The sequence below is a fragment of the Octodon degus genome, unplaced genomic scaffold (assembly GCF_000260255.1).
Source record: "Octodon degus isolate 3935 unplaced genomic scaffold, OctDeg1.0 scaffold00018, whole genome shotgun sequence".
Lineage (NCBI taxonomy): Eukaryota > Metazoa > Chordata > Mammalia > Rodentia > Octodontidae > Octodon > Octodon degus.
The window spans coordinates 21,001,098-21,009,147 of record NW_004524594.1 but is presented as its reverse complement, the minus strand read 5'-3'; the positions used below and the strand labels follow the sequence as shown (position 1 = coordinate 21,009,147).

Below are 8,050 nucleotides of genomic sequence, written 5' to 3'. Positions count from 1 at the left end.
TTTTTTACAGTCTGGATATTGACATCTCCATTTCAAATCCAACCCTTGAGGATTTTTCCTTACCTCCTTATTCCATAGACTTTTTTCATTTTTCATAGTGTAATCTCTAGTTCATAACATTTCTGTATCTACCTGCCCTTAGCTGTGATGTTGTAACAGCCAAACTGTTCTTTATTAAACTTTTCTGTTGAGTGAGAAAAAAAAATTCGTATCTATTCAATTCTTCTATCCTTTTTTTCCCCTTGTATTTTAGGGAAGGTTCTACAAGGTTTTCAAGGTCTTACTATTAGATTGAACTTGTAGTGATTCTCCTATTTACAACATCCCAAGTACTGGGATTACAGGCGCACACCACCACACCCAGTCTCAAAGTCTGAGTGCGCCCCAGGGGCAGGGCCAGCATGGCAGGCCTGGGATTGAACCCCTGGCCCCTGCACCTGCTTTCAGGCGCTTTAATCTGCTGAGCTACTTGGCCGGCCCCATTTTTTCTATCCTTAATACAAAAGTAGCAAAAACAGTTTTGAAGTCACTATACCAATGCCATTGTCAACAACAAACCTACTATGAAAAGTTCAGGGTCTTTTGGGTACTTGGAATTGAACTCAGGACCTTGTCCTTGCCATCTCCCAGCCTGAAAAGCTCAGTTTGTTTGATTTATTTATTTGTTTATTTATTTTGTGGTACTAGGGATTGAACTCAGGACCCTGCACTTGTCAGGCAGGTGCTTATTCTACTGAGCTATCTACTTAGTGTTTCTTTTCTTTTGCTTTTCTTTCTTTCTTTTTTCTTTTTTGATTTTTTTCCAACTTTATCTGAATTTTTAAATGTTTAATATCTCTATGGTAAAAATGACCTTACAGGGGCTGGTGAGATGGCTCAGTGGTCTAAAGCACCTACTTAGAACAAACTAAGCTAAGCAAAGCACAGGGACTGCAGTTCAATCCCCCAGCACTACATGCCAGCCAGCCCCGCCCCCTGGTGGGCTGAGCTGGCCACACACTAAATAAATAAATAAATAAATAAATAAATAAATAAATAAAATGACCTTACATTTAAAACATACCACACTACAAGGAAGTCAATAAAAGTATCACCAAACACATTTTGAGTCTTTCATTCAGAGTCAATTTCAAGCAATATGTGAAAATTAGCTCATTCATTTAAGGCCTTACCTCATTTAAAGAAAAGAGAAACAAAAAATAAAATTTGGGGCCAGGGTCTCGGTTTGGTTGCCTACCTAAGCCACCAGGGGTTTTTCCCCCATAATTTTATTGACAGACAAATAGCAATGAGACAGTTTCAAATCAAATTGGTAGGACAGTTTCAATAATTAACGCATTGCATACTCTCTTTTTTATTTATTTATGTGTGTGTGTGTGTGTGTGTGTGTGTGGCCAGCTCAGCCCACCAGGGGGTGGGCTGGCTGGCATGTGGTGCTGGGGGATTGAACTGTGGTCCCTGTGCTTTGCTAAGCTTGTTCTAAGTAGGTGCTTTAGACCACTGAGCCATCTCACCAGCCCCACATTGCATACTCTCTTCCTAGTGGTTATTTGCTGTACAAGATGCAGACATGATATCCTATTTACAGACACTATTACAACAAATCCCTCTATTCATTAAGAGAATGTGACTATATATCTATCCTAACCATTCTGAATACACAGATACAAAATGGACATTCATCTGTATCCCCTTTTTTGTTTAGTTCTGTCATTTGAATATTATAGGTGTGTTAACTCAGCAAAAATATTCTAAAAGAGTCCAGTAATCCATAATAGTATTGGGTCTTCCGCTTGACTGGCTGTGTCAGAAATTGTTGACCTGAGTCCCCTACAGCTCAACATAATAACATGGCTTTACTTCTTGTACTTCATTTTTATACTTTTCTGCTGGATGGTTAAGACCAAGATAAAGCAAGACCTATGCAACAAGAGTTGTAAAAAATATGGAATGCTTCACGAATTTGCATGTCATTCTTGTGCAGGGGCCATGCTAATCTTCTCTGTATCATTCCAGTTTTAGTATATGTGCTGCCGAAGTGAGCACTCTTTTATTTTTTTCTGAGATAAGGTCTCACTGTGTAGTTCAGGTAACCTTTGGACCCACAATATAGCCTAGGTTGGACTCAAACTCACAGCAATCCTTTTGTGTCAGCCTTCCAGATACTGGGATTAGATGCATATACCACTATGTATGGCCTTTTGTTTTGTTTTGTGTTTAGTTCCTTTGTTTTAAGGAAGTCCATGAACTATGTCCAAAATCTACTTGAAATTTTTTTGAATGATGGAGATATAACCCACCTAGTGCTTTACCACTGAGCTATTCCCCCAGCTTTTACTTGGATTCTTTTTTTAAAAAGTTTTAAAAAATTTTTTAATTTATTTGTGGGGGGGGGCAGCTCAGCCCACCAGGGGGCAGGGCTAGCTAGCATGTGGTGCTGGGGGATTGAACCGTGGTCTCTGTGCTTTACTAAGCTTGTTCTAAGTAGGTGCTGTAGACCACTGAGCCATCTCACCAGCCCTGGATTCTTTTTTTAAAACTGGAATTTTTGCATTCTATTTTCTATAGTTATATTATCAATTTTTTTTAATGTTTATTTATTTTGTGTGTGTGTGTGTGTGTGTGTGTGTGTGTGTGGCCAGCTCAGCCCACCAGGGGGCGGGGTTGGCTGGCATGTGGTGCTGGGGGATTGAACCATGGTCCCTGTGTTTTGCTTAGCTTAGCTTGTTCTAAGTAGGTGCTTTAGACCACTGAGCCATCTCACCAGCCCATCAATTTGATATATAGTTAGGTTAATTTGTTAATGTGATATTTAGAGTGTGTGTGTGCGGTACTGGGAATTGAACCTGGAGCCTTCACATTGAGCTATATCACCTTATGCTGGAACTTGGAATCCTGCTGCCTTAGCCTATAGGTGTGTACCACCATTCCCAGCTCATTTGTTTCTGTTTATGTTCAGTATTTGTATTTCTTTCTTTCTTTTTTAAAAATGTTATTTTTATTTAATTTTATTTTTGCGGAACGGGGGATTGAACTCAGGCCTTTGCGCTTGCCAGGGAAGCCCCTTGTATTTCTTTAAAATCTGTTTTAGACAGGTGTTGTATGGTTTTATTTATTTATTTATTTTTGTGGTACCGGGGATTGAACTCAGGACCCTGTGCTTGCCAGGCAGTCTCGCTTATTCTACTGAGCTATCTCCCTGGGCCCTGTTGCATGGTTTTAAATCCTAGTTATTTGGAAGGCTGAGATAGGAGGATCACAAGGTCAAGGGCAGCCTGAGCAACTCAAATTAATAAAACTGGCTAGGGATATAGCTCAGTGGTAGAGTGCTTGCCTAGCATGCTTGAGCCCCTGGGTTCAATTCCTGGCACCAAACAAACATATTTTGATATAATGTCCCTAACATGTAAAATATGTGGTTCAAGAGATGAACTATATTTTAAAATACCCTTAGAGACACCTCATTTGCATACCCTTCCCCTCATCCTTCTCTACCCCAACAGTAAACTTTTATTCAGTTTTAGTTTATGCTAACTGTATTTCTTTTTTTTCTCTGTTATTTTTTTTTCAAATATATACACAGAGCTGGAGATATAGCTCAGTGGCATAAATGCCTGCTTGGCAAGCACAAGATCCCAAGTTCCATCTCTGGTACAAACACACACACCGTGTACACGCACACACACACACGCATGCATATACACACCATCCGTCAGTCTATCTATATATCTATGTGTGTGTATATATCTCAAAAAGACAAAATAATGATGATGAAGATGATGGTGATGATGGTGATGATGATGATGGTGATGCTGCTGCTGCTGCTGCTGATGATGATGATGATGGGATGATGGACTGGAGAACAGTGTTTCCTTGGGTCAATTATCTAGTCAGTTTCCTGTGGGCAGTGGTACTGGTTGTTTCTAATACTGCTATTACAAATAATGCCATAATAAGTACACTTGTTCATCTGTTATTTTGTGCTTGTAAAAGCAAATCTTTGAGCCAAATTCCCAAAAATGGGATTGTTGAGTCACAGGGTCAGTGCTCTACTGAATCGTCCTACCACACACAGGTAAAGAACCCTTACCTCCCAGTGACTATGGTATAGAGGGTACAGATCAGTGGATCCAAGATAACCACAAAATCAATGCATTGTGTGGCACAATAACTTTTTATTCTTAGTGGAATTGTTTCCCTTATTTTTAATATTTGTTGAATGCATCAGCTGGACACGGTAAGAATTATTTCTGACTGATTTTTTTTTGGGAGGGTAGGGTCTTGATATGTAGTTCAGGTTGGGCTCAAACTCATGGCCTTGGTCTCCCTGCTGAGATTATAGGTGTGTGCTGCCATGCATGGCTCTTAATGATTGATTACTGAACAGGTGATACAATTACATGGTTCAAAATCTATTACTCAATGAAAAAATTTCTTGTTCATAATTTCTAAATCACCAGGTTACCTTCTTCTCCTTTTAAAAAAAATTATGATTAAGTTTATCAGGACAATTTAGATATACTGATCACATTCCTTGGGAATTTGTACCTGTACATAATATGTCTTAATTCCTCTATTTTTGTTAAGTTACCTTCTTCTCATGGTATCACTTTCTTGGGTGCCTTTTCAGATGCATAATACAATACTATATACATAATACAAGCAAGTAACACACATTTGTATGTGTGTGCATGCATGTATGTGTGTGTACTGTTAATAACCAAACCCAGAGGTCTCACACATGATAAACATGTTCTACAAGATCCCAAGTTCCATCTCTGGTACAAACACACACATGTGCACATGCACACATACACAGACACATGTGCATGCATACACACACCATCTATCAGTCTGTCTATATATCTGGCCCTATACACACATTTTTTTCCTCAAATAGTAGCACATTTACATTGTTTTGTAAGTATTTTTCTCCCCAATTTAACTGTATATTTCCGAAATCAGCTTACAGTCTATATAAATACATGAAGAGCTTCCTGGAACATTTGCACAGTATTTTTTGCTTGTTTGTTTCTTTGTTTTGATTTTTTGAGAGAGTCTAGCTATGCAGTTTGGGCTGGTCTTAAACTCAGAGTATAGCCCAGCCTGGCCTCAAACTTTCTGCCTCCTCCTCCTCCTGAGTGAGTTCTGGGAATACAGAGATGTACCACCATGCCTCACTTTGCACACTATTGTGTCTATCTTTGTTCCTTTTCTCTCGTTGCTGAAACAAAATACTCAACATTCAAAGTTAAAGGAGGAAAAGGTTTATTTAGCTCACAGCTTATGGAGGTTTCAGTCTATAATCAGTCTGCTCCAAGACAGAGTGGTATGGCAAAGGGGCAACAGTTCATGGCAGCAGAAAACAGCAAAAGCAACCAAAGCAAAAAGGGAGGAGCATGAGAGGAGACTCTTTCTGTCCCTCATGCTGTATGTAGGCTATCTACCCTAGGATGGATATAACACTCACACCCTAATCCTAGCATTGGACCATGAATCAGTCATAAACTCTTGAAGCCCACCCCTACCACTACATGAGGCTTTTCAGGGGACATATAGACATAAGTCATAACAGTGCCATTGGGTACTAAAACTTACTTTACCATTCCCTTATTGGTAGTCTTTTAGCCTGTTTATACTCTTTGCTATTACAAAGAGTACTATAACCAATAGCCTTACATGTTATTTTCCACATAAAAACTAATAATCACATCAAGGGTCCCAAGCATGGTGGCGTACACAAATGTATCTGTAGAGTAAACTTCTAGATATGGACGGAAAGAGACGTGCACATGTCCTTGGACTTGTACAGGTTTATATTCCAATGTTATGGGACGATGATAGAATCCTAGCCAGGGTCCTTTGAGACTGTAGAGATGGCTGGTTAGTCCTCTAAATGGTAAACGTGATGATTGTCTACTCTGCCTCAGAGGACCTCAGACTTGTGCTCAGTACAGTGGCCTGGTGAGGCATGGACTTTGAGACATAAGATGGAAAGGGACCTTGTCAGCCCCGATGCTTGCCTTGGTGATAAAGTCTCCAGAAAAGATGGCTTCAGCTCTCAAGGCCTTGCAACCCTCAGAGAAATGAGTTAGATAGAGCTCAGGTTTCACTGAGTTTAGGACTGGGTGACTGTCACAACTTTCATATAAATGATTCTCATGGGCTAGACAGCACTAATAAACTCAAAGGTAGGTAGGAGTGAAGTGGGAAGGGGAAAGATCAGCTCTGAGTGCTTGCGGTATAACTGACTCTACTAGAGAATGGGATTCTCAGAACTTAAATCTGCTAGGTCCAGCACAAAGTGTTTGCTTTCTGTGGTGCTGGGGATGGAACTCAAAGCCTTGCTGTGTGATAACCAAGTCCTGTGCCATTGAGCAGCATCTCCAGCCTTACCGTGTTTTACCTTAGGACTAGGTAGATAAACTAGAAATCTACCTGCACTAAAAACTAAGAATCACATCAAGGGTCCCAAGCATGATGGCTTACACCTATAATCCCAGCTACCTGGAATACTTAGATAGGAGGATCACAAGTTCCAAATTCTTGGGCAATTTGACAAGACCCTGTTAAAAAAAAAAAAAAGAGCCAGGGGATGTTACTCAGTATGAAGGCCCTGGATTCAGTCCCTGATACTGCCATTAAAAAGAAAAAAAAAATCCTAAATCCCTGATGTAGTATTGTTCTAAGTCTACCTCAAGCTGGATGATACTGCTTTCTTCTGTTTCTAGACCAATTCAAAAACTTCTTCCTTTCCCTTATTTACCTTAGTTTCTTTGTTAAGTTAGCTCTTTAAACCTTCAAGCTATTTGTAAGTTTGTCTGAGGATGGACAGATTCTGTCACACTTGAATCAGTAAAGAAGGGACTAATGTGGCCTTTATAGACAGATGTGGCCCTGGTAGTTACCATGATATCTGGAGATCCCAGAGAGGACCACAAAACTAGGAGGACGGAAGGGGAAACGGGCCATGGAATTATTAAGACAGGCCATCCCATCTCCTTCACAGTCTTCTTAAGGGTATCTGCCTAGATAGCTCTGCAGCCTCTTGTTTTGATGGCCACGTGGGAGGTTCTTTGTCACCCTCTGCGGTGCTGCTCCACCTTGATTCTCCTGCCACTGTGGTCCCTCTCCTTCTGGTTGAATGAATCTTCTTCCACCTTCTTCCAGAGAATTGTTCCCAAGCACCTTCCTATTTTTCATTACTATCTCATACTAGGTTCATAGGTCACTTTTGTGCAGGTAATACCCTTCTGTCCTTCTGATACCACTCTCTCTGCTGAACTTGAGCTGTTTATATTGCACATCAGATGTTTTCTTTTGGGTATCCTGTCATCATCTCAAACTAAGCGTGTGTAACATTGAGCCTGTCTTCCCCTCCCAGTTTCTGTTTTTTCTGCCCATGCACAGCATCAACATTTTCTTACTCATCCAAGCTCAAATTTGGTCAGCCTCAAATTTGATGCCTCCCTCATCCTTTCCTTCCCAGGCACAAGTCATGACACTTGCTTTTCACCATCTCTTAGTGTTCCTTAATATTCTCAATGTATCTGCTAAGCCAGGGTTTCAGCACCCCATGTTTTAGATATTTAATAGCTTCTCACATTATCTTCCTGCTTGCAGCTTTCGCGCACCATCCCCCACCTTCATGCTTGGCCAGATTTTCCAGGATGATTTCTTTTATCTTGTCTCTCTTGCCCCAAAATATTCTCATCACCATAGATACTGATCTAAGCTCCTTGGGCTCTGGCTCAAGAGCCTCTTTGGGCCCCAATCAACCTTATTGTCATTATGTACTACTCAGGAGACTGAGGCGGGGGGATCTCCAATTGGAGGCCAGCTGGGCAAATGGTTAAAGTCCTGTCTCAACAAAAAAGAAGGGGGGCTGGGGAGATGGCTCAGTAGAATAAGCGTTTGCCTGGCAGAGGCCTAAGTTCAGTCCTCGGTTCTGCTTAAAAAAAAGAAAAAAAGAAAGAAGAAGAAGAAGAAGAAGAAGAAGAAGAAGAAGAAGAAGAAGAAGAAGAAGAAGAAGAAGAAGAAGGAAGAAGAA

The 8,050-nt window shown here is 40.6% G+C and overlaps 1 non-coding gene across 1 annotated transcript; it reads right to left on the bottom strand.

The window, feature by feature from the left end:
• Positions 1-1,939: 1,939 nt before the first annotated feature.
• LOC111815602 lies at positions 1,940-2,046 on the bottom strand. The gene has a single exon (XR_002820277.1). It is a non-coding gene; the product is annotated as a U6 spliceosomal RNA (small nuclear RNA).
• Between the last annotated feature and the right edge of the window lie 6,004 nt (positions 2,047-8,050).